The sequence below is a fragment of the Triticum aestivum genome, chromosome 3B (assembly GCF_018294505.1).
Source record: "Triticum aestivum cultivar Chinese Spring chromosome 3B, IWGSC CS RefSeq v2.1, whole genome shotgun sequence".
Classification (NCBI taxonomy): Eukaryota; Viridiplantae; Streptophyta; class Magnoliopsida; order Poales; family Poaceae; genus Triticum; species Triticum aestivum.
This window is the reverse complement of record NC_057801.1, coordinates 784,002,965-784,026,426: the sequence shown is the minus strand read 5'-3', so window position 1 is coordinate 784,026,426 and position 23,462 is coordinate 784,002,965.

Sequence of the window (23,462 nt, the reverse complement as noted above, 5' to 3'; positions counted from 1 at the left end):
TCAAAGCTAGCTGAGTTGCAAGGGCTTCTTTTCCTCTTAGTTTTGGGCAGGCAGCGGGCATCAACAATCTTAAATTATGGAAAATCATTCGGCTTGACAACAGCCTATCCTTGGTGTGTGGTCGTCAGCAGGATGGCATAAGGCTTCGTCTTCCTCCACCGGGGCAGCTCCTACCTCGCGAGGAGACCTGTCAGAGAAGCTTAGCGTTGTCGTTCCTCCGTAGTAAACCCTTCCCCCTATGCTCACAACTCCACCTTTGTCTCAATCGTAGTAGTGCACCTGAGGACCGACGACGCTCCCGTAAGTCCGATGGTGCTCCCTACAGCACCGACGGGAACACCAGATCTAGCGTGTCACCACAAGCAATACAGGCCCAGGAAGCAAGCCCGTCCTTCACAACATTGGTGTTGTTGCGAGCCCACCCTCCGTAACATCAGTGAGTGAGGAAGCACACAGACGCCCTGAGATTTGCAGGATGGTTCTTGCACATTGCAACAACGCACGGCGTGACACCAATGGTATTTTTAGAATGACTTACCCATGTGTTGGGGATATAACTACTGAGTATACACCGCCCAGGAGGGGCCGGGTTATGCTCACAAGTAATCATCTGTACTGAAGCCCATGAAGACAAGGAGTATGGCGCTTTACTACAGAGACTTAGAGGCCCGGAGCCCAAGGGCGGATTAGGGCCCATAGACATAAACTGCCATGAGATATGTAACTTGTACTGTAAGATAGGAAAAGGTAAAAACCGAGCCGGACACATGTATGAGCCGGCCTCGGGATTCTGTAAACCGCCGGGTGTCAACCTGTGTATATAAAGGGACGACCCGACGACGATTCAGGGACAAGAAACAACAACTCGAGAGATAGGTAAAGCGGATTCGCTCCCTGCTCATCGAGACCCCATCAATTCCACCACAACTGGATCGTAGGCTTTTACCTTTACCGCAAGGGGCCGAACCAGTATAAACTCCCCGTGTCCTTTGTCTGGTTTAACCCCTTTAAGCTAATCTCGTTGCAATAGCTCCACGACTAAGTCCTCTCACTAGGATATCTGACATGATAGTTCCACGACAGTTGGCGCCCACCGTGGGGCTATCGCATGATGGTTTCGAGCTCTTGAAGGGCAATTTTGAAGGACTTAAGGGATACGAGGTTGGCCAGATGACCAAGAGTCGTCGCGGCAAGCTCTACATCGACGACGCAGGCTGGGGCCCCGATGCCAGCTCAATCGATTACTGATACCGGGTCCCCTTTGGAGGAATTCACGTCTTCATCGGCAAGATCGGCGAACCGGGCCCTGAGCCGGACATCTGCACCGACCTCGTCTAGACGGCTCAGCGTGCAAGCCGTGCCCGGGTTCAGCCTGCCATGAAGCGTGCGTTCGTGGGATTCATCCATGGTACAGAAGCTGAACCGGTGTCCGATGGTGAGACGGTCGTTTATTCTGATGGCGAATCATCCACCGGCGAGACCGAGTCGCTGTACCAACTACAAGATGGCCGGTTCGGGGGCTGTTCCGATGGCGACAGTATTCCGGACCATCTTGAACTGCCAAACCGGGTTGCGATCTTTATGGCTGGTACGCAGCCCACATTGCAATCTTCAACTGCAGCATCAATGACTTCCGGATCGGCAGCCGGGGCAGGAGGCCCCGCGCGCCGGCCGGCTCAAATTCTGTCCAATTTATTGGACGCTTGGACGACATTGTTGACCACATCAGTCACCCCGGAGACTCAAGATCGGCATAATGCGGAGGTCACAAAGCTGCGTGATCAGATAACTCGGGCCAAGGAGGACTTGGCGGCTGAGGAAACCAGGATGGCTGATGAGGGGGCCGCTTTAGATTCCCAGTCACAACGGATTCAGGCAGAGAATTACCAGCTCATGCTGGATCAGAATGCCTCGAATGACGTATTGAGGAGGAGGCATCGGTCTCGTCTACCGCCGGTTTATGAAGCAATGAATCTCTTCAACATGCCAGGAGCAGGACCCAGTAATCCGGCAACAGTAAATCGGACTGAAGCACCTGGGACAGGAGCGCCAGATCAGCCACGGTTGACGGACCCGCCTCGACGAACAGATGACCTCCCGCAATACATGCCGACGCCACCGGGTCACTTCTCCACCCCTTTGGATAACATGATCGCTGCGGTGACGCAGTTGGCAGCTATTCCAATGGAGGGCGAGTCACCAGCGGCGGTTGAGACGCGGCAGGCAAGGTATCTTCTTCAAACCGCTATGGTGCAGCAACAGGCCTATTCGTATAGCCGGAACAGAATTCATTCAACCCCTTGCCCGAGCAAGAGTTACAGCAGGCACATTGATGAACCGGCTGTGTCAAGCAGTGCGCGGAACCGTGACGCCCCTCGAGGGCCTAATCCGGTGCGCGGTGGTGCAAATGCTCAGGATGTGGTAGATAATGGTAGAGCGCATCGGGAGGCAGAGTTAGCGGCGCAGTACGCGAATCATCGGCCTACTCCGGTTCGACCGACGACATCAGTGGAACGAGGACTTGCTTTCAGCTCTCGGGGGGTGCCGTGTCTCACCCCGGCTCTACGCAATGTGCGGTTACCCAAGGATTTCAAGGGCCCGCGTAAGGTGCCTAATTACACCGCCGATTTACCCCTGAATCATGGGTTGAGAGCTATGAGATGGCAATGGAGATGCTGGATGTGGATGAAGCGGCGTGTGGGAAGTACTTCACCATGATGTTGAATGGAACGGTTCGCACTTGGTTAAAGAGTTTGCCCGTTAACTCTGTCGGTTCATGGGCAGAGTTGAAGGCCCGGTTTATAACAAACTTCAAGGACACGTGCAAGCAACCCATGTTAATTGTGGATCTAGCCGCCTGTGTCCAAGAAGAAGGCGAATCAACAACTCATTGGGTGCGCCGGGTTTCGGAAATCTTGCATTCGTCGGACCGCATCAATGCTGATTCGGCAGTCATAACATTAGAGGGCAATTGGCGGTTTAAGCCGCTGAAGTTGAAGTTGGGACGACTCAAGCGTCACTGCAATGATATGGGAACACTTATGGCAGCTTTGGTTAAGTATGCCGATTCTGATAGTACCAAGGATCCCAAGTCTGACGATGAGAAGCCAGGGAAGGGAAAGAAGAACAGTGGTGTGAAAGGACAACAACACAACTAGGTGGGCCATGTGAACAATGGTAAGCGTAAAGCAGACAATAGTTTGGATTTTCTGGCTAACACCAACGTACAGGGTAATAGTCAGTGCCGTAAGGGTAATCCGCCCCCGCGGAGTGGCGGATCAGGTATGAATCTGGAGCGCCTGTTAAATCAGCCTTGCCCAAAGCACGAGACGCAAGAGAAGCCAGCTATGCACCTCTGGAAGGATTGCTTTATTATGCGATAGTTCAAAAACTCAGATCTCTTCCGGTATGATCACGGACCATCCGGCGGTTCAGGACCCGGGTTTCACGGGCCGGGTTATGGTGGAGGTAACTCCGGTTCAGGGTTTCAAGGTAATCAAGGTGGACAGGGCAATCAAGGCAATCAGGGCAACCAAGGTGGTTATAATCAATGGGGGAATCAGCAACAACAACAGTCGGGTTATCAGAGTCACCCGAAGCTGTTGAATAGTGGACAATATCATGTCTTCACTACTAGCATGTTTAAGCGCGATCAGAAGCTTCATAAAAGGGCAATGAACTCCGTTGAACCGGCGGTGCCACGATATTTGCGCTGATCTGAACAGCCTATTGTGTGCAGTTGAGAAGATCATCCGCCCCGGGTTGATAATCCGGGTCATCTGGCATTGGTGGTAGCACCGCAAGTTGGAGGTTATAAGTTCACCAAGGTGCTCATGGATGGAGGGAGCAGTATCAACATCTTGTATTAGGAAACCTTCCGACGTATGGGGTTGACGGATAAGAATCTTAAACCGTCGAACACCGTTTTTCACGATGTGGTGCCTGGTAAATCGGCCTACCCGGTCAGTAAGATAGCTCTGGAGGTTGCTTTTGGAGATGATCATGATTCAAGGTCAGAGACATTGACTTTTGAAGTGGTGAAAATCAGGAGTCCGTACCATGCCCTGTTTGGACGGTCGGCTTATGCTAAGTTCACATACTGAACTATTCACTTTGATGGATCCAGACAATTGGAGGGCTCGGGGGCTGGAGTGGTTATTACTTCCCCTCGAGGTGACAAGTTTTGTTATGTTCTCCGCCTTGTTTCCCTGTACTAACAATGCAGCTGAGTATGAGGCCTTGCTCCACGGTCTTCGGATGGCTAGGGAGATGAACTTAATCTGGGTACGTTGCTTTGGCGACTCCGATTTAGTGGCTTAGCAAGTGTCTGGTACGTGGGACTCTAAGGATCCACTCATGGCAGCTTATCGGCATGAGGTGGATATCATTGTCGGTCACTTCAAGGGTTACCAGGTCTGGCACATTGATCGGCGCAAGAATGAAGCGGTGGACGCTTTAAGCCGGCTTGGATCCCAGCGTAAACCGGTGCCGCCCATTGGTTTTCTTGATGTTCTGCATAATCCATCGGTCAATATATCAACGGAGGAGGATCTGGCTGTTCCTGACCCGGAGGCTCAATTGGTGGCGGTTCTTCATGCTATCCCTGATTGGACAGTGCCATACCTAGTGTATATGACCCGTGGTGAGTTACCCGAGGACGAAGTTCTGGCCAGACAGATAATCCGGTGGTCCAAGTCCATGACTATTGTCAATGGCGAGTTACATCATTGCAGTGTCTCAGGGGCGTTTCAGCGTTGCGTTTCTCCTGAAGAAGGCTGTGAGATTTTGCGTGAAATCCACGAAGGAGATTGTAGTCATCATGCTGGTTCAAAATCCTTTGTGGCTAAGGCTTTCCGACACGGTTTTTACTAGTTAACAACTCATGCTAATGCGGACACTACAAAAAAAATACACTTCCGTGATGATACGTGTTTGTCACAGTACGTCGCATTTTTTGTCATGCATGTACATCCATGACGATTTTATGACAGAATTAAGATAGTCATACCTGTGCTGTCGTAGAAGTGTTCCATGACATTACCAAAATTACCATCACGGAAGTGTCCACTTCCATGAAAATAAATCGCGCGTCATAGAAGTGCTTTCGTCAAGGGTGACCAACACGTGGCATCCACCGTAACGGAACACCGTTAAGCAATCGGGTCGGGTTTTGGATCCGATAACCCGTTAACAGCCCCGACCAATGGGGATTTTCCACGTGTAAAATCATCATTGGCTGGAGGAAACACGTGTCGGCTCATCATTGGGACAGATGTCATCCAGTCACTAGACAGAAGGCGCCTATGATACGTCGACACGTGGCACGACCCAATAGTGGCCCATTCATGTGAAAAGGCCGGCCCGTTTGACTTGGTCAAAAGCTGGCGGGCCGACCCATGGAAAGCCTGTTAACGGCATGTTAGCATATAGCCCATTTACAGCCCGCTAACCCAAGGCCCGTTACGCCCTATGCGAATTAGGACCAGTAGCGTCATCTGGACCATCCAATATGATTCCAGCCCGTTTTCACTTCTGGCCCATGTATGGCCCATGATCTCTTTCGACCCATATGAGGCCCTTTGTAACTCTTGGCCCATTAGCGGCCTGTGCTGAAACTGGCCCGTAATGAACAGTGTATTACTTTACACCCATTAACGACCTGCGGTGAAACTGGCCCATAATGAACAGTATAACACTTTATACCCATTAACGGGCGGTTATTCCATTGGGCCGTTTCTAGCCCAAGTTAACTCTCGGCCTTGTGAGGTCCCATTTATTCTTGGGCTCATTTGCAGCATTCGGTTACTTATGACCCGTTACTGTCATTTTCTGCTTGTGGGCCAAATTCAGCCCGTTGTTACAGTTGGCCCGTTTGTGGTCCGTTAGTCTGTTGGGCCATTTTCATAGCATCACCAAATACGGCCTATTAACGACCCGTTATGGTCAGCCCATAAAATGTACGATTTCCATTATAGGCCCTTCTACGGCCCATTAAAGGCCCGTACAAGACCCATAAATGAGTCGGCGGCCCATGGATTCTATGTGACGTAGAAGGCCCATGGATTCTGCGAGACGTAGAAGGCCAGTGGATCCTGCGAGACGTAGAAGGCCCATGGATCCTGCGAGACGTAGAAGGTCCACGGATCCGACGGCCCGTGAAGGGACATGGTCGGGCGAGTTGGCCCCTGTTTGAACGATATAGCATATTCAAAGAATTATCCTACTCAATACTATCACCTCTAAAAAGCATACACTATACAACAAAGAGATCAAGGCATAGAAAGGTAGAATAATCCTACACTATACAATAAAGAAATTACAGCCGATTATACCCACTGGACATTATGGTTCGGCACATGTGATAATAAAGCATACACAAACAGCAAATTACATACACTGGGCAGATACAGCTCATACATCATGGACGCGCATCAACTTAGCTCCATTTGAACTATAATCTCTTCAGAAAATAAGACTGGCCGGATTCCGATAGCACAAATTTTAGTCTGCAAAATCTCGATTTCCTTCATGGTTATCTCGGTGTCTTGTTTCATTTTTTTGACTCCTGCATCTAATACTTGCATGTCCAGTCTCAACTTGTTGATTATACGTTGACAATCATGTACACATTGTCTTGCCACCTCTAGTTAATGCTCGAGAACATCGGCACATTCCAATTGCAATCCATAATCATTCAGTAATGGCCTGAAGGAAATATGCCCTAGAGGCAATAATAAAGTTATTATTTATTTCCTCATATCATGATAAATGTTTATTATTCATGCTAGAATTGTATTAACCGGAAACATGATACATGTGTGAATACATAGACAAACATAAAGTCACTAGTATGCCTCTACTTGACTAGCTCATTAATCAAAGATGGTTATGTTTCCTAACCATAGACATGTGTTGTCATTTGATTAATGGGATCACATCATTAGGATAATGATGTGATTGACATGACCCATTCCGTTAGCCTAGCACTTGATCGTTTAGTATATTGCTATTGCTTTCTTCATGACTTATACAAAGTTCCAGCAACTATGAGATTGTGCAACTCCCGTTTACCGGAAGAACACTTTGTGTGCTACCAAACATCACAACGTAACTGGGTGATTATAAAGGTGCTCTACAGGTGTTTCCGAAGGTACATGTTGGGTTGGCATAAATCGAGATTAGGTTTTGTCACTCCGATTGTCGGAGAGGTATCTCTAGGCGCTCTCGGTAATACACATCACTTAAGCCTTGCAAGCAATGCAACTAATGAGTTAGTTGCGAGATGATATATTACGGAACGAGTAAAGAGACTTGCCGGTAACGAGATTGAACTAGGTATTGGATACCGAAAATCAAATCTCAGGCAAGTAACATACCGATGACAAAGGGAAAAACGTATGTTGTTATGCAGTTTGACCGATAAAGATCTTCGTAGAATATGTAGGAACCAATATGGGCATCTAGGTCCCGCTATTGGTTATTGACCGAGAATGGTTCTAGGTCATGTCTACATAGTTCTCGAACCCGTAGGGTCCGCACGCTTAACGTTACGATGACAGTTTTATTATGAGTTTATAAGTTTTGATGTACCGAAGTTTGTTCGGAGTCCCGGATGTGATCACGGACATGACGAGGAGTCTCGAAATGGTCGAGACATAAAGATTGATATATTGGAAGCCTATGTTTGGACATTGGAAAGGTTCCGGGTGAAATTAGGATTTTACCGGAACACCGGGGGGTTACCGGAACCCTCCCGGGGGTTAATGGGCCTTAGTGGGCCATGAGGGAGAAGAGGAGGGCCGGCCAGGGTAGGCCGCGCGCCCCCTCCCCCCTAGTCCGAATAGGACAAGGAAGGGGGGGGGGGCGGCGCCCCCCTTTCCTCTTTTCCCTCCCCCCTTTCCTTCTCCACCAAGGCAAGAGGGGGGAGTCCTACTCTCGGTGGGAGTAGGACTCCTCCAGGCGCACCCCAAGGGGGCCGGCCGCACCTCCCCCTCCCTCCTTTATATACGGGGGCAGGGGGCACCCCATGACACACAAGTTGATCTAAGGATCGTTCCTTAGCCATGTGCGGTGCCCCCCTCCACCATATTCCACCTCGATCATATCGTCACGGAGTTTAGGCGAAGCCCTGCGCTGGTAGAACATCATCATCGTCACCACGCCGTCGTGCTGACGGAACTCATCCCCGAAGCTTTGCTGGATCGGAGCCCGGGGATCATCATCGAGCTGAACGTCTGCTGAACTCGGAGGTGCCGTACGTTCGGTGCTTGGATCGGTCGGTTCGTGAAGACGTACGACTACATCAACCGCGTTGTGCTAACGCTTCCGCTTACGGTCTACGAGGGTACGTGGACAACACTCTCCCCTCTCGTTGCTATGCCATCACCATGATCTTGCGTGTGCGTAGGAATTTTTTTGAAATTACTACGTTCTCCAACAGTGGCATCCGAGCCTGGTTTTATGCGTAGATGTCATATGCACGAGTAGAACACAAGTGAGTTGTGGGCGATATAAGTCATACTGCTTACCAGCATGTCATACTTTGGTTCGGCGGTATTGTGAGATGAAGTGGCCCGGACCGACATTACACGTACGCTTACGCGAGACTGGTTTCACCGCTACGAGCACTCGTTGCTTAAAGGTGACCGGCGGGTGTCTGTCTCTCTCACTTTAGCTGAATTGAGTGTGGCTACGCCCGGTCCTTGCGAAGGTTAAAACAGCACCAACTTGACAAACTATCGTTGTGGTTTTTGATGCGTAGGTAAGAACGGTTCTTGCTTAGCCCGTAGCAGCCACATAAAACTTGCAACAACAAAGTAGAGGACGTCTAACTTGTTTTTGCAGGGCATGTTGTGATGTGATATGGTCAAGACGTGATGCTATATTTTATTGTATGAGATGATCATGTTTTGTAACCGAAGTTATCGGCAACTGGCAGGAGCCATATGGTTGTCGCTTTATTGTATGAAATGCAAACGCCCTGTAATTGCTTTACTTTATCACTAAGCGGTAGCGATAGTCGTAGAAGCAATAGTTGGAAAGACGACAACGATGCTACGATGGAGATCAAGGTGTCGCGCCGGTGACGATGGTGATCATGACGGTGCTTCGAAGATGGAGATCACAAGCACAAGATGATGATGGCCATATCATATCACTTATATTGATTGCATGTGATGTTTATCCTTTATGCATCTTATCTTGCTTTGATTGACGGTAGAATTTTAAGATAATCTCTCACTAAAATTATCAAGAAGTGTTCTCCCTGAGTATGCACCGTTGCCAAAGTTCGTCGTGCCCAGACACCACGTGATGATCGGGTGTGATAAGCTCTGCGTCCATCTACAACGGGTGCAAGCCAGTTTTGCACACGCAGAATACTCAGGTTAAACTTGACGAGCCTAGCATATGCAGATATGGCCTCGGAACACGGAGACCGAAAGGTCGAGCGTGAATCATATAGTAGATATGATCAACATAGTGATGTTCACCATTGAAAACTACTCCATCTCACGTGATGATCGGTTATGGTTTAGTTGATTTGGATCACGTGATCACTTAGATGACTAGAGAGATGTCTGTCTAAGTGGGAGTTCTTAAGTAATATGATTAATTGAACCTAAATTTATCATGAACTTAGTACCTGATAGTATTTTTCTTGTCTATGTTTGTTTGTAGATAGATGGATCGTGCTGTTGTTCCGTTGAATTTTAATGCGTTCCTTGAGAAAGGAAAGTTGAAAGATGATGGTAGCAATTACACGGACTGGGTCCGTAACCTGAGGATTATCCTCATTGCTGCACAGAAAAGTTACGTCCTGGAAGCACCGCTGGGTGCCAGGCCTGCTGCTGATGCAACTGACGATGTTAAGAACGTCTGGCAGAGCAAAGCTGATGACTACTCTATAGTTCAGTGTGCCATGCTTTACGACTTAGAACCGGGTCTTCAACGACGTTTTGAACGTCATGGAGCATATGAGATGTTCCAGGAGTTGAAGTTAATATTTCAAGCAAATGCCCGAATTGAGAGATATGAAGTCTCCAATAAGTTCTACAGCTGCAAGATGGAGGAGAATAGTTCTGTTAGTGAGCATATACTCAAAATGTCTGGGTATAATAATCACTTGATTCAACTGGGATTTAATCTTCCGGATGATAGCGTCATTGACAGAATTCTCCAATCACTGCCACCAAGCTACAAGAGCTTTGTGATGAACTATAATATGCAAGGGATGAACAAGACTATTCCCGAGCTCTTCGCAATGCTAAAAGCTGCGGAGGTAGAAATCAAGAAGGAGCATCAAGTGTTGATGGTCAACAAGACCACTAGTTTCAAGAAAAAGGGCAAAGGGAAGAAGAAGGGAAACTTCAAGAAGAACAGCAAGCAAGTTGCTGCTCAAGAGAAGAAACCCAAGTCTGGACCTAAGCCTGAAACCGAGTGCTTCTACTGCAAGCAGACTGGTCACTGGAAGCGGAACTGCCCCAAGTATTTTTGGCGGATAAGAAGGATGGCAAAGTGAACAAAGGTATATGTGATATACATGTTATTGATGTGTACCTAACTAGAGCTCGTAGTAGCACCTAGGTATTTGATACTGGTTCTGTTGCTAATATTTGCAACTCGAAACAGGAACTACGGAATAAGCGAGCACTGGCCAAGGACGAGGTGACGATGCGCGTGGGGAACGGTTCCAAAGTCGATGTGATCGCGGTCGGCACGCTACCTCTACATCTACCTTCGGGATTAGTTTTAGACCTGAATAAATGTTATTTGGTGCCAGCGTTGAGCATGAACATTATATCTGGATCTTGTTTGATGCAAGACGGTTATTCATTTAAATCAGAAAATAATGGTTGTTCTATTTATATGAGTAATATCTTTTATGGTCATGCACCCTTGAAAAGTGGTCTATTTTTATTAAATCTCGATAGTAGAGATACACATATTCATAGTGTTGAAACCAAAAGATGCAGAGTTGATAATGATAGTGCAACTTATTTGTGGCACTGCCGTTTGGGTCATATCGGTGTAAAGCGCATGAAGAAACTCCATACTGATGGACTTTTGGAATCACTTGATTATGAATCACTTGGTACTTGCGAACCGTGCCTTATGGGCAAGATGACTAAAACGCCGTTCTCTGGAACTATGGAGCGAGCAACTGATTTGTTGGAAATCATACATACTGATGTTTGTGGCCCAATGAATGTTGAGGCTCGCGGTGGGTATCGTTATTTTCTCACCTTCACAGATGATTTGAGCAGATATGGGTATATCTACTCGATGAAACACAAGTCTGAAACATTTGAAAAGTTCAAAGAATTTCAGAGTGAAGTGGAAAATCATCGTAACAAGAAAATAAAGTTTCTACGATCTGATCGTTGAGGAGAGTATTTGAGTTATGAGTTTGGCCTACACTTGAAACAATGTGGAATAGTTTCGCAACTCACGCCACCTGGAACACCACAACGAAATGGTGTGTCCGAACGTCATAATCGTACTTTACTTGATATGGTACGATCTATGATGTCTCTTACTGATTTACCGCTATCGTTTTGGGGTTATGCTTTAGAGACGGCCGCATTCACGTTAAATAGGGCACCATCAAAATCCGTTGAGACGGCGCCTTATGAACTGTTGTTTGGCAAGAAACCAAAGTTTTCGTTTCTTAAAGTTTGGGGCTGCGATGCTTATGTGAAGAAACTTCAACCAGATAAGCTCGAACCTAAATCGGAGAAATGTGTCTTCATAGGATACCCAAAAGAGACTATTGGGTACACCTTCTATCACAGATCCGAAGGCAAGACATTCGTTGCTAAGAATGGATCCTTTCTAGAGAAGGAGTTTCTCTCGAAAGAAGTGAGTGGGAGGAAAGTAGAACTTGATGAGATAACTGTATCTACTCCCTTATTGGAAAGTAGTTCATCCCGAGAACCGGTTCCTGTGACAACTACGCCAATTAGTGAGGAAGCTAATGATAATGATCATGAAACTTCAGATCAAGTTTCTACTGAACCTCGTAGGTCTACCAGAGTAAGATCCGCAGCAGAGTGGTACGGTAATCCTATTCTGGAAGTCATGTTACTTGACCATGATGAACCTACGAACTGTGAGGAAGCGATGATGAGCCCGGATTCCGCAAAATGGCTAGAAGCCATGAAGTCTGAGATGGGGTCCATGTATGAAAACAAAGTATGGACTTTGGTTGACTTGCCCGATGATCGGCAAGCCATTGAGAATAAATGGATCTTTAAGAAGAAGACTGACGCTGATGGTAATATAACTGTCTATAAAGCTCGACTTGTTGCAAAAGGTTTTCGACAAGTTCAAGGGGTTGACTACGATGAGACTTTCTCACCCGTAGCGATGCTTAAGTCCGTCCGAATCATGTTAGCTATTGCTGCATTTCATGATTATGAAATTTGGCAAATGGATGTCAAGACTGCATTCTTGAATGGATTTCTAGAAGAAGAGTTGTATATGATGCAGCCGGAAGGTTTTGTTGATCCAAAAGGTGCTGACAAAGTGTGCAAGCTCCAGCGTTCCATTTATGGACTGGTGCAAGCATCTTGGAGTTGGAATAAACGCTTTGATAGTGTGATCAAAGCATATGGTTTTATACAGACTTATGGAGAAGCCTGTATTTACAAGAAAGTGAGTGGGAGCTCTGTAGCATTTCTAGTTTTATATGTAGATGGCATATTATTAATTGGAAATGATATAGAATTTCTGGATAGCATAAAAGGATACTTGAATAAAAGTTTTTCGATGAAAGACCTCGGTGAAGCTGCTTACATATTGGGCATCAAGATCTATAGAGATAGATCAAGACGCTTAATAGGACTTTCACAAAGCACATACCTTGACAAAATTTTGAAAAAGTTCAAAATGGATCAGGCAAAGAAAGGATTCTTGCCTGTGCTACAAGGTGTGAAGTTGAGTCAAACTCAATGCCCGACCACAGCAGAAGATAGAGAGAAAATGAAAAATGTTCCCTATGTTTCAGCCATAGGCTCTATCATGTATGCAATGCTGTGTACCAGACCTGACGTATGCTTAGCAATAAGCTTGGCAGGAAGGTACCAAAGTAATCCAGGAGTGGATCACTGGACAGCGGTCAAGAACATCCTGAAATACCTGAAAAGGACTAAGGATATGTTTCTCGTATATGGAGGTGACAAAGAGCTAGTCGTAAACGGTTACGTCGATGCAAGCTTTGACACTGATCCGGACGATTCTAAATCGCAAATCAGATACGTGTTTTTATTAAACGGTGGAGCTGTAAGTTGGTGCAGTTCTAAACAAAGCGTCGTAGCGGGATCTACATGTGAAGCGGAGTACATAGCTGTTTCGGAAGCAGCAAATGAAGGAGTCTGGATGAAGGAGTTCATTTCTGATCTAGGTGTCATACCTAGTGCATCGGGACAAATGAAGATCTTCTGTGAAAATACTGGTGCAATTGCCTTGGCAAAGGAATCCAGATTTCACAAGAGGACCAAGCACATCAAGAGACGCTTCAATTCCATTCGGGACCAAGTCCAAGTGGGAGACATAGATATTTGCAAGATACATACGGATCTGAATGTTGCAGACCCGTTGACTAAGCCTCTCTCACGAGCAAAACATGATCAACACCAAGACTCCATGGGTGTTAGAATCATTACTATGTAATCTAGATTATTGACTCTAGTGCAAGTGGGAGACTGAAGGAAATATGCCCTAGAGGCAATAATAAAGTTATTATTTATTTCCTCATATCGTGATAAATGTTTATTATTCATGCTAGAATTGTATTAACCGGAAACATGATACATGTGTGAATACATAGACAAACATAAAGTCACTAGTATGCCTCTACTTGACTAGCTCATTAATCAAAGATGGTTATGTTTCCTAACCATAGACATGTGTTGTCATTTGATTAATGGGATCACATCATTAGGATAATGATGTGATTGACATGACCCATTCCGTTAGCCTAGCACTTGATCGTTTAGTATATTGCTATTGCTTTCTTCATGACTTATACAAAGTTCCTGCAACTATGAGAATGTGCAACTCCCATTTACCGGAAGAACACTTTGTGTGCTACCAAACGTCACAACGTAACTGGGTGATTATAAAGGTGCTCTACAGGTGTTTCCGAAGGTACATGTTGGGTTGACATAAATCGAGATTAGATTTTGTCACTCCGATTGTCGGAGAGGTATCTCTGGGTCCTCTCGGTAATACACATCACTTAAGCCTTGCAAGCAATGCAACTAATGAGTTAGTTGCGAGATGATGTATTACGGAACGAGTAAAGAGACTTGCCGGTAACGAGATTGAACTAGGTATTGGATACCGATGAAATTGGGATTTTACCGGAACACTTGGGGGTTACCGGAACCCTCCCGGGGGTTAATGGGCCTTAGTGGGCCATGAGGGAGAAGAGGAGGGCCGGCCAGGGCAGGCCACGCGCCCCCTCCCCCCTAGTCCGAATAGGACAAGGAAGGGGGGGGGGGGCGGCGCCCCCCTTTCCTCTTTCCCCTCCCCCCTTTCCTTCTCCACCAAGGCAAGAGGGGGGAGTCCTACTCCCGGTGGGAGTAGGACTCCTCCAGGCGCACCCCAAGGGGGCCGGCCGCACCTCCCCCTCCCTCCTTTATATACGGGGGCAGGGGGGCACCCCATGACACACAAGTTGATCTACGGATCATTCCTTAGCCGTGTGCGGTGCCCCCCTCCACCATATTCCACCTCGGTCATATCTTCGCGGAGTTTAGGCGAAGCCCTGCGCTGGTAGAACATCATCATCGTCACCACGCCGTCGTGTTGACGGAACTCATCCCCGAAGCTTTGCTGGATCGGAGCCCGGGGATCGTCATCGAGCTGAACGTGTGCTGAACTCGGAGGTGCCGTACGTTCGGTGCTTGGATCGGTCGGATCGTGAATACGTATGACTACATCAACCGCGTTGTGCTAACGCTTCCGCTTACGGTCTACGAGGGTACGTGGACAACACTCTCCCCTCTCGTTGCTATGCCATCACCATGATCTTGCGTGTGCGTAGGATTTTGTTTGAAATTACTACGTTCTCCAACATGGCCATGCCGCACTGCTCGCAGATTTTTGTGTTGATGTCACTTCATCCTGAAATGTTTCTGTAAGTACACATGACTAGGGCAAAAATATAGTTACAACAGTGAAGCAAGCAAGACACTATTTTGTACTACATGGAAAAATAGGACTAACAATAATGTTACACGTCAGCTTCACACAAAAAATGTTACACGTCATGAAGCATAAGCAGGTGATATTTTAAAAATTATAAAAAAGATAGTCTGTGCAGCCTGCATACAGAAATCCCTCTTAGCTCACCAGAGGAGCATGATGTTGGGGCCCAATCGAAAACACAGACAAGTTACAAATTTAGACAACACGTTGCGTATAAGTAAGCAAGCAGTTGGCCATTCTGTACCTCAATTAAAGTCTTAGGGAGCATAATGAACAGCAGAGGGTTTCATACAAACATACTACAAGAGGCAAAACTATGCAATCATTAGCGTAGTATAAACTAGATTGTGAGTCTCATGCAATAATAGTTGGTTAATAGACTTCAAAGCTTCAGGCACACTTCGGCAGAGTAATTAATGGTAACGCCTTTAATTATGTCAATTAATAGTGATACAAGTACCGAACATCAGGCATAATTATTTGGGCAGCTCATTAAGTGAGGACAAATAAAGCAATTGAAAAGAGAAAATTAACTATGCCTGAAACAAACAAGGAATTGAACTGTTGAGTTGCATACAGTGACTTACCTTAGCAGGTTGAAGAGGCTCAGCGCAGCTCCTACTTCTCTTGCAAGGCTCCTTCCTAACATCTTGTACTTGGAAATCCTCAATCTTATCTTCATTGCACCCCCTCTGCAAGGTGACACAAACTAGTTACTCGTCTCCTTGGAAGATAAATATGCATACTTTCCAGTCTGTGAACACAAAAGGATGAGATTATAACAAAACAACACCACATAATGAAACATGCCGCATCTCTTGCACTTGCACACAATGAAATGAGCATTTACTATGTCTGCACTATGTAAAAACTAGGCATACCTTCGAACTGGATCTCCAGGTACTCTTGGAGAGCCTACTGTAGTGTAGAGCCAAACATTTATGTCACCTGTGAATTAGACAAGGCCCCACTATAGTTGCCCTTAGTGTTTAAATTGTTGACAAGCTCTGTTAGAGTGTTAGGTCAAGAACATCAAGTAATCAAAGCAAACAGTCCTAGTATGGCTGGCTGATGCAAACAAGCAATTGAACAGATGTGTCAGCAAATCTTACATATGAAGAAAAGAAGCAAAGAAGGAGGCTTAAAGACATCACTTGACTGACCAGATTTAAGGGTCATTTAAACATCATGTGTAACGTATGAACTAACATAAACATTGCATATTCCAGATTCTACAATGGAATGCACATGTATTAGGTTATGCCATGTATGATGATGCCTAAATGTACAGATAGCAGGCAGGAGTGATTCATTATTGCATGCACAATTGAATTGCAGGTTAAGGGCCAGTTCGATTCTGCCTTTTCAGGGCATATTGTCAAAATAAGCCATAAAAGATGTAAAAAAATCATTTTTGAGTTATGGGCTTGGGCTTAACTAATCTCTCTTTGGAGGGGGGTGTTTCGGGTAGAACCTCACTAAAAATTGAAGGGAAGGGGAATAGCGAAATGACTCTGTTGTCTGCCTACATTACACTCAAAATGCAACTGCTGACGCCCGTGTCACACCTGACCCTCAAGTAAAAACAAACACACAAGCATTCATTGCCCTGCCCATTTGCATCTCCTCTCCCCTTTCCCTCTACCTCGATCCCCTGCCTGCAGCACTAGGGTTCCTCCAGCGAGTTGTTGCCACCGGTCCCATCTGGCCTGGTCCTCCATGATGCTATGTCCATCTCGGCTACATGGCCGGCGGATAGGGGCAAATCTCCCTGGCTGCTCCTCCCTCTGGCGCCGCCCCTCATTCTCATGGTCTTCAGCAGCTGCTCCACTATGGTTCGTCCAACGCACTACTCCGGCGGGCGCTGCACAACTACGGCTGATGCCACACTGCGGCAGAAGGCACCTTGTTCCCCCTGCCCTCCTTCCAGGCCATGGCCTTGAGGTGTTGTTAAAGGATGAGCTCATCCAACAAGGTGAGGATCTCCTTTGATTTTTTGCCAAATTTTCATTCGGATCCACTATACGATGAATTGCTATGAGCTGCTTCTGCTGCTACTATATGATGCATTTCTATGAGCTGCTCCTGCTGCTGCTATATGATGAATTGCTATGAGCTGATGCTGCTGTATGATGATTTGCTATGAGCTGCTGCTGCTGCTATATGATGAATTGCTATGAGCTGCTGCTGCTGCTATATGATGAGTTGCTACAAGCTGCTCCTGCTGCTGCTATATGATGAATTGCTATGAGCTGCTCTTGCTGCTGCTATATGATGAATTGCTATGAGCTGTTCCTGCTGCTGCTATATGATGAATTGCTATGAGCTGCTGCTGGTATATGATGAATTGCAGACTGCTGCTGCTGTATGATGAGTTGCTATGAGCTGCTGCTGCTGCTATATGATGCTTTCAGGTGGTGCTGTAATATGATAATAACCAGCCACTTGGACCATCGAATTTTAATAAATAATTGTTCTTCATTTAAATGTGGGTCATGCGTTCTTCGTTTAAATTAGGCAATGGGATCTCTATGGAAAACATTGACCAAAGTAGATTATGCCAAGTAGATGGTATCTTTGTATTTGCATTTTGAGCAAATAGTGATGGTCTGTTTTCCTATCATATTGGTTACTGCACTGGGTTCAATTTGTGATGTTTGCAAGTCAAATTAATTTCCATATGGGCAGCAAAATGAAAAATATAGAATGCAATCTAGACTTTCCACTTATCATACCAAAGATAAGCTGAAAACGCAATGAAAAGAACTGGTTGGCGTATTACATGGAGCTTATATTCACAGGTGCTTATTTTCTTAGGATAACTCGTAATAACTGTCCCTAAGAAACTTGGCTAATAGAAATGGCATACAAATAGCATGTCACGATGATTGCAATGGAGGAGTGACGTACCATAGCACACTGTATAGGCCCACCACTGCCTCTCCTTTTTTGCGTTGTTCCATGAAATTGCCACATACATCTTGTAACTTTTCATTGTGTAACCCTATCTGCAAGTTGACACGGCTAATTTCAGACATCTCTACATGATACTACATTGCATATCCCTTGCGCATATTTAAACCACCAATTAACGATTGTGTGCGTACCATAAACTAGCCATGACTCTGTATGCTGGAGTAGCAGGCACTCTAAGGGAGCCTAATGTAGTGCACTGGAATTCCTACATGCCACCTACGATTTTGTGTAATGTACTACCCCTATTTCTAAATATATGTCTTTGTAGAGATTCCAGTATGGACCACATACAGATGTATATAGATGCATTTTCGAGTGTAGATTCACTCATTTTGCTCCGTATGTAGCCTATAGTGGAATCTCTTAAAGACTTATATTTAGGAACGGAGGTACGAGGTAGTATCATGTATGACATCTACATATCTAATTTAGCAGCCAGTAGTAGAAATCATTGTCTGCACAAAGGTTTACTGGTCGAAAATCCTAGCAAAGCACGCTGGTAGGCAAAGAACAATACAAGAGAGAGAGACGCGCTTACAAGATCATAGCAATGCCTCAGTCCAGGATCTTGGTTGGCCAAGCTGTTAGATCCAGAAGAAACATCGTCCTTGTAGTTTTTGCCAGCTGCATAACAGGTAACAACGACCGGTTAGTATATTTCAAGTGCATCGGGCAGGTGATGCTGGACGGGTTTAAAGGTGACAAGTACCTAGGCCGTGGCGGGTGCTTGGCATCTCTCCAGACGGTGGGAATCAGGTTAGAAACGTCGAGGGTGATGATGCTGCGCTGGCTATCGGGGTCCAGTAAGGAGATCTAGAACCGTCGAGTTGGGTGTTTGTGGAGCAGCTCCGGTAGGGTGGACTACGGTGTGGGCGAAGCGGATCAGTGGCCGTGGACGAGGGCGTAGGTGAAGCTGCTCTAGTGGTTGGGTTAAGGATGGTGTCGACGATGCGGATCTGTGGCCGTGGACGGGGCGTCAGAAGCTGCTCCGGTGGTTGGGTTAAGGATGGTGTCGACGATGCGGATCTGCGGCCGTGGACGGGGCGTCAGAAGCTGCTCCGTGGTTGGGTTAAGGGTGGTGTCGACGATGCAGATCTGCGGCCGTGGACGGGGCGTCAGAAGCTTCTCCGGTAGGTTGGATGAGGGTGTGAGGAAGCGGATTTGAGGCCGTAGACTTGTGAGTTGGTAAAGCGGCCCCGGTAGGGTTGAGAATGGTGTCAGCGAAGCGGCTCCGGTAGGGTTGAGGAAGGTGTCGGCGAAGCGGCTCCGGTAGGGTTGAGGAAGGTGTCAGCGAAGAGGATCAGAGGCCGTCGACAGGGGCGTCGGCGGGGCGGCTCCGGGGGGTGTGGACGAAGCGTCTCCGGTGGGGAGTACGATTGAGCCATTGCAGATGCGTGGTGGTTGACGAGAGTACCGACGAAGCAGATCTGGCGCCGTGGACAAGGCCGACACTCAATGGGCTGTGGTAAAGTGGTGGATGAGCAGTCTACTTGTTTCTAGGGGAGGTGGGAGGGGTAGATGCGGCCGCAGAAGCAGATCCGGCGAGGTGGACGCCGCTGGCAGTGAATGGGCTATGGTACGCCGGTGGATGAGTAGTCTAGGGTTTCGAGAGGGGAGGGGAGAAAGGATGATGAAGTACGGACGACGTGATGTAAGATGCTCTGGTGCTGTGGAGTTAGTCATTTTTGCGGGAGGGGGAGAGGAAATGGGGGTGCCGTGTAGTCGGGGGAACCGGAAGTTACCATAGCAGCCCCGACCTATCATGTAGATGAGGGCGGTATTGTAAGTGTTGGTCCCCGTGCACCAAGGACAAAAGGGGGATTTCGCATGCTAAAGACTAAGGTGGCAGAAATTTTAGAAGGAGGCGGGAGATTTTGCCGCCCGCGGGATCGTTCGTATCCAGTTTTAACTAATTTTGGACCGTGCTAGCGGGAAGGTCATGCTAGACTGTGTACACGGGGCACGCGTCAGCAGTTAATAACTGGTGTGAAGTCCACCCCAGAAAAAAAGACAATAACTCGGGATGATGCGCCGATAACTTGGACGTTCACACGGGCGCGGCCAATCGTACGGGTGTAGTGGCGTGTTCTCAAAAAAAGGATCAAACGCTCAGCCTATGTATTTCTCGTGTAAATAGATAATTTAGTGTCATTAGTTATTTACTTTAAACATAATGCATTGACGTGTTAGTGTAGAGGCGCACAAAAAGAAATGGATATTGTAGTTAGCTACTTAAAAGTGTTACCTCATATGATTACATAGCCTTCATTTCATAAATTGCGTACCCGTTGAATTCATATATGAATATTACATATATTACTTCAAAATAGAAACTTAAATCATCCAAGACTAATGAATTTGAATGCAAGAGTAACAATGGTGCATGTGCATGATAGCTACATTGGTTGTTTGAAGAAACATCACTGTAACTTTGGCATGCACAACTGAAAAGGTTTATTTAAATAGAAAAAAATGTGGTATGTGACTTATGTTCAAGCGATGCACGTCCACGATCGCTAGATAGTAATACGTGAATGAATTGTGCAATCTCTCTCACACGCATACATATCTCATTTTCCTGTGGGCATCGGAATCACACACGTGCACTTCATGTATTTCTCTCCCTCCGTCAGGGTTAAATTCGTCTTTCTACCCCGTCCTACAAGTCTCTGACACAGAAACACACACACTCTCTATGTCGCCCACCCCTTTAGTTCCGCCCACCCGTAGCCACTAATGTCTCAAAGTATAATAACTAGCGGGGACACCCGCGCATTTGCGCAGCTAGGTTTTTCAATTCATAATTTCACATGCTAGAAGCTATGTTTGGTCTTGTTAAATATTTTTTGCATTTTAAAATAAACATCATACTATCATAAGTTTTACAATTATCTATTGAGCCCATTTAGTTTGTTCTTAAGGTGTGTTAAAACTCATAATTTTTCCTGACTGATAAAGAATAATCCGGAACCACTAAATTTAATTATGTATCTATGACAAAAACATTTTCAATTCAGAAATATGGTCCAAGAATATATGTACTTGTGTGTATGCACTTATCCCCTTGATTTTTAAATTCATAATTAGCTATATTTTGTCATTTTAAATATCTTTTACATTTTAAAATAAAAATTGTATATTATCATAACTTTTAAAATTATGCATTGAGCTAATTTAGTTCATGCGTAAGGGTGTTGAAGCTAATGAAGGTTTTTTGACTGATAATGAATAATATAAAATGATTAAATTTAAATATGTATTTGTGAAAAGGTACATCTTCAGTTGAAACATATAGTCCATGAATGCATGTACTTATGTGTATGCATTGGTGATGCCTTTGTCCGGTGCATCAGCCAAGTGTATAGGTGTTTTTTGATTAGGAAAATTGTACTGATAACTTTGAATTTTTTGTCTTTCTTTTTCCTCGAGAAACATGGATTATTTATGAGTTCAATAACGATGCGAAGTATGTAGCCACTCCATGTATAGTTATGTGTAGTAATTTCAATCTTTATGGGTTAAATCTCTCTCTCTCTCTATATATATATATAATATGTGTGTGTGTGTGTGTGTGTGTGTGTCTGTGTGTGTGTGACACACACACACACATGCACGCATAGAGAGACACAACCCCTCTGATTAACCTCCTTAAACAACATCTCGTCAGTGTGCGGTCATGGATTAGTGGCTCTATTTACCCTCCCCTATAAATTACTTTTATTTGTTCAGTGTCACCATCATAAATCACTACATTAAAAGTTTAAAACCCCTAAGCTTGAAATATAATTTTGACTACACAATATTTTTGTCCATTTTCTGAAATCCAATCTGTTATGACTTGGATATAAATTACTATATGCTCGAGTGGGTTTCACATGTCTATTGTGAGGGGAATTTGGCTTCACATGTTCTGCAAAATCACATCATCTAGCCAATTTTTGCTCTCCTGATTTTATTGTAAACTTTCCTCCACACAAAATGATCCTGTCGCCATTAAAACATGATATTGTCAAACCAATATTTTAGATTATCATGGAGAAATATTAAAAAAAAACACAAAATGTACTAAATCAATCGGAAAGTTTCATGAACTAAATGTGATTGTACTAAAATTTACGTTCTCGTCACATCCGGTTAATGAAGGTGTGACTTTTCTATTTCAATCTACGGGTGCAACAATGGAAAAACATCCCTGCAAAAAAAAGGGGAAGGCATGAAGCCCAAACCTGGTATTTTTCTGACATCGCTTATGACCTCAAAACAAAAACATGCAATGCTACCCGAATTCTATCCCGATTGTTAGGGATGTCAACCGGGTACGATATGATAGTTCAAAAAGGTTTTTTGTTTGTTTGAGGAAAATGAACTATCAAGCTAGCAAAAACTAACTAAACGGGATTGCGGACACCATTTATTCGCCACTTACATCCCTACCGATTGTTCACATGCACTCATACTTTGGATATGTATTCAGGTCTACGCTTGATTTATCACAACCTTTTTAAATTCCACGGTTAAGTGCAATCTGATAAATAATAATGGCCAGTATTATTACATCTGAACCTAGCTACGATGAATATGACCTCAGAGTAGGTTTCATTAGCCTCACCGATGGTCTTTGACGTGTACGGCAGGCCGTTTAAAGTTCTTGACATACATGTAACTGAACTTCTGAAGCTCCAACTGAGATAATGTTCTTGTCTAGTTTCAATTCGTAAGCCGCCGTTGCTTGCCGTAGATTGGCATCGCCCAGTATTGGGTACACATATACGTATACACATGCCTTTTATGCATTCAAATTCAAACAGACGGTTACAGATTTCACATGCAATGTTTCGTAGGATGAGAAGACTTTGTGGAAGTACCTGTGAAGCAATCAAGAATGTGTAGCTACCTGATTGTCCTGCAATGCACCCATCACCGCTTCTCATCTGTGGATTGTACTGCAATCACCAATGGCGTCGACATGTCGTAGTACATAGACTGGCGAAGTAGCATCTCGTTCTACCCATAGTCTTGTCCGCGGTCATGGAGACCGAGGAAGCGCCTCATCATCAAGAGAAGGAAAACTCCTTGATTGGACTCGTGCATCACCCCATCACGTCTCGACGGCGCAATCTATGCAACTGACAATGTGGCCGTGGCCGACAACCTAGCCGAGTGTTGATGCATGCTTGCAACCTTGATGTCAAACGCTTGCACAATCTTTTGAATTGACTGTAAGGATGGCCGACAACCTGGTCGTGTCTTTGTGCTTGCGACCACGACGGATG